The sequence below is a fragment of the Macrotis lagotis genome, chromosome 1 (genome assembly GCF_037893015.1).
Source record: "Macrotis lagotis isolate mMagLag1 chromosome 1, bilby.v1.9.chrom.fasta, whole genome shotgun sequence".
NCBI lineage: Eukaryota > Metazoa > Chordata > Mammalia > Peramelemorphia > Peramelidae > Macrotis > Macrotis lagotis.
The window spans coordinates 445,877,533-445,888,871 of NC_133658.1; the positions used below are offsets into that span (position 1 = coordinate 445,877,533).

The following is an 11,339-nucleotide window of genomic DNA, read 5'->3' on the forward strand; positions in this document are numbered from 1 at the left end:
CTGGCCCTGGAGTCACCAGTACCTGAGTTCAAAACCAGCCTCAGACACCTAGCTGTGTGGCCTTGGGCAAGCCACTTAACCCCATTTGCCTTGCAGAATCGCCCATCTTGACATAGGGAAATAGATAAAGAGGTTTGAAGACATTGGAAATTGGACCCACAACAGACTAAATAAAAAGAACTACCAGTGTCTAGTGGGGTACTGTGCACTAAGGAAGGTCCTAGATCTTACGAAGCCCCCCCACCAACCTCACCTAACAAGGATGGGGCCAGTTGCTAATGGCAGCTTGGTCGCCCACACTTCAGGTCCAGGGCACAAATCCAGAAAGGACTTTGAAGAAAATATTTATAAGGAGGAGCCAGTGACTGGCAGTGTTCTCAGTTGGAGAGACCTAGGACTGTGCCCACAAAGAAAACAGGGACAAAGCAGGAGCATCAGAAGCATCAATCACTGGGTCTCAGTTCCAATCTAGACCAGATTGTAGAAGAATAATTAGGGCAGAAATACTGGACTGAAGGGTAATCTATATTACTACAAACTAACAGAGATGTCCAGCTGCTGAGAGGGGCTGAATCCAGCAGCATTTTACTCTTGTTCAGATGAAAACTTCATTCAGTAAATTGCAGCGCTCCTCCCAGGGGCGGGGGTGGTTGGGGTGGGGGTGGGTGGAGGTGATCAGCCTTTGTCCTAGATCGGCTCACTTTAAAAATCACTGAAAGTTTGCAAATCCCCAGTCTGTAGCTGAGATCCTGGAGTAACACAGCATTCACTATACCCTGGAAAGCAGAAGCAGGGCCAGCCCAGAACAGCCCTCCAGAAGTTCAGCGGGACCCATCCTAACATCAACTCTGAAGTCATAAAGTAGACTGAGAAAAGGAAGAAACAAAAAACATTCCATCATAGCAGCTATTATGGTGGCAGAAAAACTCAAAACACAAACTCAGATGAAAAGAATGATTCTAAAATATTTACAAAGCCTCTGAGAAAAATACAGCTAGGATACAAACTCAATTAGGATTCCTAGAAGAAATTAAGCAAGATTTAAACAAAAGTTAAAAATAATTTTATAAATGAAATAAGAATACTAGAGGAAAAGAGTTAAGGAAGAAAAAATGGAAAGGGATTTAATAGCTTGGCACAAGAGGTACAAAATCTTCTGAAAGCAACAAAATCCTTGAAATTTCAAATGGACAGAAATGAACCAAATAATTCATGAAACAGAGCAAGAAATACTAAAGCAAAATCAATAAACTAAGAAGAGGAAAGTATAAGGTATATCAGAGTCAAAACAAGTTTGGGAAGAGAATAAGAAGGGAAAAAATTTATCATACTCTAAATTTCATGACCAAGAAACCCCAAAAGTCTACAAATCATATTTCAAAAAAAAATGTTAAAACTTATAAGCTCCTTTAAAACCAGACGGTAAAGTATAAATGAAAGCATTCATCGGTTTCTGAAAGAAACTCCCAAATGAAAACTTTCAGGAACTGTAAAGCAAAAAGTCAGTTTCCAGGTGAAGGTGGGGGGGGGATGGCCCAAGTAGTCAGAAATAAAGAATTGAAATAATGAAAAACTATGTCAGGATTACTCATGATTTAGCAGCCACATAAATTATTTTCCTTTTCCCCTGATCACTTTAGGAGGCAGTCTTTGTAGCAGTATTGCTGAGTCAAAAGCTATAGGGGGGGGGGAGGCTAGGTGGCTCAGTGGATAGAGCACCAACCCTGGAGTCAGGAGTCCCTGAGTTCAAATCAGTCCTCAGACACTTAATAATTACCTAGCTGTGAGGCCTTGGGCAAGCCACCTAACCCCATTTGCCTTGCAAAAAAAAAAAACAACTTAAAAAAAGCTATACATGGTTTTATAACTCTGGGCACAATTCCAGGTTGCTCCTCAAAATGTTTGGATCAGTAAACAGTTCCACTAACTATATACTATGGTTCCAATTTTTCTGATTCCCTTTCAACATTTCTCATTCCCCCTTCTTATTAGTCAACCTGATAATGTGAGCTGATATCCCAAAGTTGTTTGAAAAATTTTTCAGAAATAAAATGCTATAAATATTTTTGTAAATATGTTATTTTCTGCTTTTTTTTGTCTTTGTGCTTATAGGCCTAGTAGAATGTCTCCTCACTTGCTTTTTTTCCTTTCTGGTTTTAATATCAAAATCTTTTATTGTATCAGAAAAAGTTTTTAGGATCCTTTCTTTTCTTATTTTTGTAAATGTTTTATTTCATATTTAATTTTTCCTTGAATTTTTGATAAAATTAACATAAATTCATTTGTTGTCTGACATTTCAACTTTGGGGAGTTCATTCATGGCTTGTTTAATTTCTCTTTCTGATATGTGTTATTTAAATAATTTATTTCCTATGTTAATCTTGTTACAATATTTTACATTTTTGTAAAAATGTATCATTTGTATATTTTTTTTGTTTTGTTTTTGCAAGGCAAATGGGGTTAGGTGGCTTGCCCAAGGCCACACGGCTAAGTAATTATTAAGTGTTTGAGACCTGGATTTGAACCCAGGTACTCCTGACTCCAAGGTTGGTGCTTTATCCACTACGCCACTACACCACCCCCCATTTGTATATTTTAGTATTTCTGTTTTGGCATATAATCAGACAATACAATTTTCTTCATTTCTTCTTCAATTGTTATGAATTGTTGTAAACAATTTGGTATTTCTTTTTAAAAATCAGATTAACTGCTTAATTATTGTTTTAACTAATTTAATTATTTAATTTATTTAAATAATTGCCTTCCCAAACCCTGAGATATTTTTTTATTTTTTAGAAAGATTTTATTTATTTTGAGTTTTATAATTCCCTCCCATTCTTGTTTCCTTCCCCCCACCCTATTAATTAATCTTTACATTGTTTCTGTGGTATATATTGATCTCAGTTGAATGTGATGACAGAGAAATCAGATATTTTTTTAAACTAGCCATTTACTGTTTTATTTTTTGCTTTCAATTTTAGTATTTTTTTTTGATTTTTAGATGTAGCCAGGACTAGAAAGGGAGACTGTATCATCAGATAAAAATCAGGCTTCTATTAGAACTAGTAGACAAAAATAGTAAGGGAAGAATAAATTTAAGATGCAGGGAAGGGGTGGGCCATGTCAAGCTCTTCGCTGTAGGGGAGACAGGGGAAATGAGGCAGAAAGATGTCATAATAAGCAAGAGCAAATCTGTCAGACAAGTTACCAATGGGCTGATGTGAATGTTCCAGTTGCTTCTAACAGGCTTTAATACCTGTTGGAAATGGATTCTCATTGGCTGGGGCGATTGAAGATCAACAGACCAGTATGGCTGCCACTGCTGCTGCAACCCGCTGCCTCCACTGCCCAGGACTCCCAGCCATCACCACAACTGGTCCTCCTGCAGTAGAAGCCTGCTACCCCCCACCCCCACCCCAAAACTTGTTCCAATCAAATCTGCCTCACTTCCCCTCAGTCCTGGCAAGAACAGTTTTGGAATCTTATCCTCAAAAGGGAATATACTTCAAGTTCAAGGTTCAACTCCAAGTTCAACTGGGCACATCCTATGCTGGTGGTCAATTTGTGTTTGCTATTCAGAACTCTATGATGATCAACAAAGGGACCCAATCCAATGCCAACATTCAATACCAAGCAGTTCCTCAGATTCAAGCAGGCAGTGGGCAGACCATCCAAGTCCAGCCTAACCTCACCAACCAGATCCAGATCATCCTTGGCATCAACCAAACCATTATCACTCCCTCCCCATCCAGCCACAAGCCTGCCCCAATCAAGCCTGCCCCCATCCAGAAGGCTGGCTCTGCAGCACCTTTGCAGAGCTCTGTGGTATGGTGAAACTGATGAGTAGTGGTGGCAATGTGACCGTTACTTTGACCATCAACAACTTAGTGAATATCCCAGACTCAGGTACCCTGACTCAGCTGCTCACTGAGAGCTCCACTGCCCCAGTGGTCAAGCCAAACAAATCAGCCAGCTGTGGCAATAGCTGAACAAGTGGAGACTGTGCTGGAGACCAGACCAGGAACAACCTCCTCATTGTGCAAAATCTTGGAGGGGTACAGCAGGTGCAAGTGGTTCCCCCCAAGGCAGAGCAGGAGCAAGTGATGCAGATCCTCTAACAAGCTCTTCAAGTGTTGCACACAACCTCAGCTACACTTCCCACTGTCCCCCAGAAGCCCTCTCAGGACTTTCAGATCCAAACGCCTGAGCTGACACCCACTCAGGTACCTTGCTAACATTAGGCTCACTCCACTCCCTTCCTACCTTCCCATCTTTGCTGTTGCAGAGGGAATGTGAAGTTACCTTGTAGGTGGGAGGTGAAAATGTAGGGCACTTCTCTTTCCAATTGAACTTTTATAAGCAGAGATTGGGGAAGTGAGGCAACAGATGGGTATATTTTGGAATAGTCAGGGTTTGGGGTTTGATGTGTATGAACTTGAGTTAGGTATTAGTACATGGGGTTTTCAAATTCACATACATACATACATACTTAATATATGTAAGCCTTAAATTCTGACTAATGTAGTACATGATTTTTCATTATTTAATGATAACATTTACCTTAGCTGTGTCAAAGTGTAAATAAAACTTTGAAAAATGTCTTGTTAGATTTTTGTTCCTTTTTGGGACTTCTCAAGACCACATTTTTGAATTGAATATTTAACTTATTCTCATTTTGTACAAATAATGTTTTTTATACATTAATAAAATATTCTTGTTTAAGTGTAAGCAAAATACCCCCTCCCCCCAAAAATACAGACTCGCTTGAGTGATAAAGTAAAGGGAAGAGAAAAAAATTAAAATTTAAATTTAAAAAATAATAGTAATAATTGTAGGTATGGCCAGGTGGCACAGTGGATGGAGCATCAGCTCTGGAGCCAGGAGCACTGGAGCCCACATCTGGCCCTGTACACCCCACAATCTGTACACAGCCTGTACACACCCCCAGCTGTGTGACATGTAAGCCACCCCAACCCTACTGCCCTACAAAAAACCAAAAACCAAAAAAAAAGACCCAAAATAAAATAAAATAGTAATAATAGTAGGGGCAGCTGGGTGGCGGACAGAGCACTGGCCCTTGAGCCAGGAGCACCCGGGTCCAAATGCGGCCTCAGACATCCCATGATCACCCTGCTATGAGGCCCCAAGCAGGCCACCCAACCCCATTTGTCCTGCATCCCCCCCCCCAAATAAAAATAATAAAAAATGTGCTTCAGTCCATGTGCCAACATTACCAACTCTGTTGCAGGTGGATCACATTCTTTATGGTCAGTCCATCACAAAAGTTACTTCCATATTTTTCCACCATTGCCATTGATGATCGCAACTCCCTCCTTTTGTATTTCTCCACTACCATATACTATATTTTCGCTCTTCTTTCACTCTGACTCTGTTGTAGGGTAGCTGAGTGGCCCAGAAGACAGATCCCTGGCCTTGAGGCCAAGAGGCCCTGAGCCCCCATACCACCCCTTAGGACCATCCACTTGGCCCTATGGTCCTGGACAGGCCATCCAATCCCAGCCCCTTGCAAGAAGTAAAAAAGAAAATGTGTTATATCTGACCATTCTCCCACCATGGTCCATCCTCTCCTCCATCATTCACATCCCCCCTTCCCCTGTCCCCCCCTTCTTACTCCAGATTACTATACCTCATTGAGTATATATGCTGTTTCCTCTCCTAGCCACCTCTGATGAGAGTGAAGATTTCCTCATTCCACCTTGTCTTCCCCCTTCCATATCATTGCAAAAGCTCATTGTTATAAAGAAAAATATTATATGAAATGTCTTGGCCTATTCCCCCCTATCCTTTTTCTTTCTCTTACATTTCCTTTTTTCTATTGACTCTATTTTTACACCATATTTTATCTTCTAATTCAGCTTTCTCCAATGCTTCATCTATAAAATCTCCTTCTACCTGCTCTGTTAATTGAGAAGGTTCATATGAATATCATCAGTGTCATTTTTCTATACAGGAATACATGTAGTTCATCATCATTAAGTCCCTCATATTTTCCCCTTCTCCTCCAATCTCTGTGCTTCACCTGAGTCCTGTATTTGAAGATCAAACCTTCTGTTCAGCTCTGGCCATTCCAACAGGAACATTTGAAATTCCCCTGGCTCATTGAAAGTCCATCTTTTTCCTTGGAAGAGTACATTCAGTTTTGCTGGGTAGTTGATTCTCAGTTGCATTCTAAACTCTTTTGCCTTCCAGAATATTATATTCCAAGCTCTATGAGCTTTTAATGTAGTTGCTGCTAAGTCCTATGAGACCCTGATTGCAGCTCCATGGTATTTGAATTGCTTCCTTCTGGCTGCTTGTAATATTTTCTCTTTGACTTGGGAGTTCTGGAACTTGGCTATAATATTCCTGGGGTTTGGTTTTTTGGGATCTCTTTCTCAGGGGGGATCAGTGGATTCTCTCCATTTCTATTTTGCCCTCTGCTTCTAGGATATCGGGGCAATTTTCCTGTAGTAATTCTTTGAAAATGATGTCAAGGCTTTTTTCCTTATCATGACTCTCAAGTATTCCAATAATTTTTAAATTATCTTTCCTAAATCTGTTTTCCATATCAGTTGTTTTTTCAGTGAGATGTTTCACATATTCTTCTAATTTTTCATTCTTTTGGTTTTGAAGTACTGAGTCCAGATTTGTTTTCCTCTGAGAGCTTTCTTATCTCTTTTTCCATCTGGCCAATTCTGCTTTTTAAAGCATTCTTCTCCTCAATAACTTTTTGAACTGTTTTATCCATTTGACCTAAGCTACTTTTTAGCATGCTACTTTCTTCAGCATTTTCTTGGATTTCCTTGACAAAGCTACTGACTTCATTTTCATGTTTTTCCTACATCTCTCTCATTTCTTTTCCCAGTTTTTCTTCTAACTCCCTCATTTGATTTTCAAAGTCTTTTTTGAGCTCTGCCATAGCCTGAGCCCAATTTCTGTTTTTCTTGGAGCCTTTAGATGCAGGAGCTTGTACTTCCTCATCTTCAGACTGCCTCTTTTGATCCTTCTTGGGCTAACAGGCAAAATATTTCTCAATAGTATTCCTCTTGTTTCTCTGCTTGTTTATTTTCCCAGCCGAAGCCTATTTTTGGGGGTGCTTCCTGAGTTTTTCGGACACTCCCAGAAGGATCTCAGTGTGTGAGGCTCTGGCCTCCCTCCTGGTCTGTGAATGACCATAAGCACACCCCTCTGCCACAGGGCTGAGGTTGGGGGGGGGGGCCCTGCTGTTCTATGGGGGAGCCCTAGACTGCGATCAGGATCTGAATGTGGTCAGAACCCCAGCGCCCTGTTCCAGGGGCAGAGCTCAGCAGTCTCTCTTCACTCTTCTCCCTAGGCTCTGCACTCATGTCCTGGGGGCTCCTGCTTACCTGCTTCTGCTTCCTGTTCCTGGATCTGGGCTTCCCAGAGCAGCTGCTAGCTGTGTGCCCTGAGGGCTGGGCTTCACATGCTCGCTCTGGCAGAGGGCTCCCCACTGCTTCCCCAAGTTGTGCCCGGTGCTCCCTGGGGTATAAGTCAGGAACCTCCCCCACTGCTGTGAGTCAGGACTCCCAGTGCCCTGGGGCTGCTTCCGGGAGGCTGAAGTTCTTTCACTCTGGCGGGCCACCCCTCTGGCAGACCACCCCTCTGGTGGACCACCCCTCTGACCCCTTGGAGCTGAGCCTTTCCGCTCTTTTCCAGTTTACTTTGGGTTGGCAAATTGCCTCACTGGGACCCTCTGTGGGTTCGGTCTCTTGAAAATTTAGAGTCCTTAGTGTATAAGTTTTATGAAAGAGCGCCTAAGAGAGGATCCTTTCTCTTGTCACAATCTTGGCTCTGCCCCGACAAGACCACATTTTTGAAAACTTGAATTAACTCTACATTGCATGTAATATTGCAGATTCTTGTATTGTTCTTTCTTGTCCCTCTACTACCTTCTTAAGGGTGGGATCTGTGTCTTTTTAAGTTATTCTCTAGCACAGTTCTCAGAACACAATTGATAGTTAATTCATCTTTGTCATGTTGCATGGTAAAAGAGAAAGATTCTTAAGGAAAAATATTATGTTAATTGAACTCTCTCTTCTGCTTTAGTGCCAGACCAGAGATTTCCTCGCAGTTTTTGTAAATACCATGACTTGCCATGTTCTGGTCTCATATTTTGGTCTAGTTTGATGAGTCTATCACAACTCAGATTTTAGGTGGTTGTCTAGTAGGTATCCCAATTCCTACCTGTTTAAACCAGAATTCATTATCTTTCCCCTTAATCCATGCTTTTCACCACACTTCATTTTGGCTAGTGAGAAAATCATCCTCTTTCCAGTTACTTGGTTTCACAACTGCCCCTGCCTCTTCCTTACATTACATATTCAACCATTGGTCATTTGTTATTGATTCTTCCTCTAAAACATTTCAAACATCTTAAGCTAGATTCTATGCACAGAACCATGAAATTTGAAAGTTGAAAGGGACCTTGGTCACCCTCTAATGTGACTGATATACAAAAATAATAGACATTATAATATATTCAAAAAGTGGGCATCCAGGGTAAGGGGAGCCCACAATCCCCCCTTTGGGGAAAGTTTTCCTGGTATCAAGTCTAAATTTTGCCCTCATTCATGTTCTGACTGATTATTTTTCTTAATTCTGCTGCATGGGGCAAAACAGAATAAATCTAATCCCTTTTCCATAACATAACTGTTCGGATACTTCTTGTGTCCCACCCCCATTTTTTCTTCTTTAGGTTAAACATGTCCAGTTATTTCATATAATCCTTCTGTGATAGGAATTCAAATACTTTCTCCAAGATGGTTTCCCAAGGAAGATGGTAGACTTCTGTGTTGTTAAGTCCAACAAATAACTTTCTCAGAACTCTTAAACAGGTAATCACTAACTTCTTTTATTGCTCTCAACTTTTGTCTTAGATTATTACTACGTGATCTCTTTCATGATAGCTTCAATGGCACAATTATATCATTCTTTGGGGGAAAGCATCAACTTTATTATTAGACCATATTGTTCTGTCTTTTACAGGAAGAGTCTCACATCTGCTTTTTAGTTTTTATTTTATAGCTGTCTTTTTTTGGTTCCTTTCTTCTCTTTGCCACATTTTTTCATTCTCTAGCATCCTGACAAGGACAAAGTCTCTCCTCCATCTCAGATTATATCCCTACCTTCTTTCCCCATTGAAATTCTGCTATAAGAAACAGTTTATTCTCTCTTATAACATGCAATGTGGAGAGGTACTCATCAAATCTCTTCAATTTCTCCTTCAGGAGGAAAATCAGCCTTCACTTGGAGAACCGATAACAGTCATTTGACTGTAGTAGAAATAAAAAGTGTTGCCCATTTGATTTAAATCCCTGAAGAATTTACACTACTTTCCATTATGGTTGAGATTTTAAACATTGTGTCTTTAAACCTTGAGTTACATATGAGTAGGTATTTCCATCTCAACCTAAAATACCTGGTTAAATCATTTGTACCAATTATGATCTTTTAAAAACCTGGCAATTCTAGGTAAAATTCTTTCCTTTGTTTCAACAAATATGAATCATGCTCCCTTAAATCTAGCACAAACTTCTTGCTTCACTAATTTGACCCACCCACAATCCACTGTATCAGTTTGCAATAATGATCTCATTTACCATTTCTTATTTACTTTACAAAGTGTCTTCTTTTTTCCTCTCATTTTCCAGTTCCACTCCTTATTGTTCTTGATTTTCTTTAATTCTCTTTGATCTTTTTTACATCCTCTTTATTTGTTCTTGATTCTCTGTTTTCAAATCAGAAATAAAGTTCTTCATTATCTGAGCCCAAACTCTCCATAAATTTTTCTTCAATTTCTCTCACATTTTGCCCAATTTTTTCCTTCACAAATTCTCTCTGATATTATATCCTTCCAAGTCTCCTACATAAATTATTTCTCTTTCCTTTTGTCTCAAATATTTCTCTCTTTTATTCCTACAACTTTCTTCCAAAGAAGCTGGAAAAACCTCATTCACACTATTGCAATATCCATCTAATTGGTTCTTCTAGTCCTTCTCCTACTTAATCCAATTTTCATATACCTGATAAAAAGTAATATAAAGGAGAGGCTAGGTGGTGCAGTGGATAAATCATCGGCCCTGGAGTCAGGAGTACCTGAGTTCAAATCTGGTCTCAGACACTTAATAATTACCTAGCTGTGTGGCTTTGGGCAAGCCACTTAACCCCATTTGCCTTGCAAAAAATAAAACAACCCTAAAAAAAGTAATATAAAGTAATCTTCCTATAGAGGTTAGGTTTGACAATACAACTTAGTGGCTCCAAATTCTTCTGTGGTTTCCTATTGTTGCTAAGATAAAATACAAGGTCTTTGGTATTTAAAACTTTCTACAATTTAGCCCCCATTTATGTTTCTAGAATAACTTCAGATTATTCCCTTTTAGATACTAGACAGACCTTTCTGAACTTTTTACAGTTACACAGAATTTTCTCTAAACTTGGACTTCACTTCTACCCTACTTACACTTCTCCCAATCACTAATGTTCAGGCTTCAACTTGAGTGCTTCCTTTTCCATGAGTTCCTTCTCAAAATCACTAGTTTCTCCCTCTATAAATTTTCTTGTACATATCTGTGTTCATGATAGGTATGCAATAATTTCAACTTTTTAATTTGTCTACTTTATCTTTCTGAGGGATTTATTTAAACCACCCAGTGCTTGGAGAAATAACCTGATCTTGTGAATGAAAAGCTTATCTTGGAGTTATGAAGTGTAGAGATCTAGGTTATTCTCTAAAACTAGTAGCTCTGTGATTGATTAAAGTTACTTTAACCCTTTTACTTCCTCAAATAACTCTTTAAAACTTTAAGTTACAAATGAATTAAAGATCTACATCTGTGGAGGGATTTCCATTTTCTACCCCTTACCCTTACCCTTACCCAATTAAATCACAGTTCAGTTCAATTGTCATCAATCTACTAACTGGTAAAAATCTATGTCTTAAGATGCATTCTTGAGATATGCATAACTTCAGGCTGCTATAATTATCCTAAAACTTCTATAGGGGAAAAGAGTAAAAGGCATAAGAAATTTTGGACATCAAAGAAAGCAGAAATGTTTAGAATGAAAGGTATTCACTTATATGTTCTATCTCAGCTCATAGAAGGAGGAAAAATAGCTTATCAAAATAGTTGGGAATCAGAGGCATAAAGTTTGACTCATTAGTTACAAGTGTACCACAGTCTCAAGATCTACTTCTCCAATCTCCACTAGTTTAGCAGATTAGTCCATGAGGGAAGCTAAAATACTACAGAATTCTAGGGATAGCCCTAAGATATTGGAAGTGGTTTCTAGTACTATTTCTCATGAATTCCAAATTT

The 11,339-nt window shown here is 39.4% G+C and overlaps 1 pseudogene; it reads left to right on the forward strand.

The window, feature by feature from the left end:
- Nucleotides 1–262: 262 nt before the first annotated feature.
- LOC141504508 (transcription factor Sp2 pseudogene) lies at nt 263–4,235 on the forward strand (annotated as a pseudogene).
- The last annotated feature ends 7,104 nt before the right edge of the window (nt 4,236–11,339 follow it).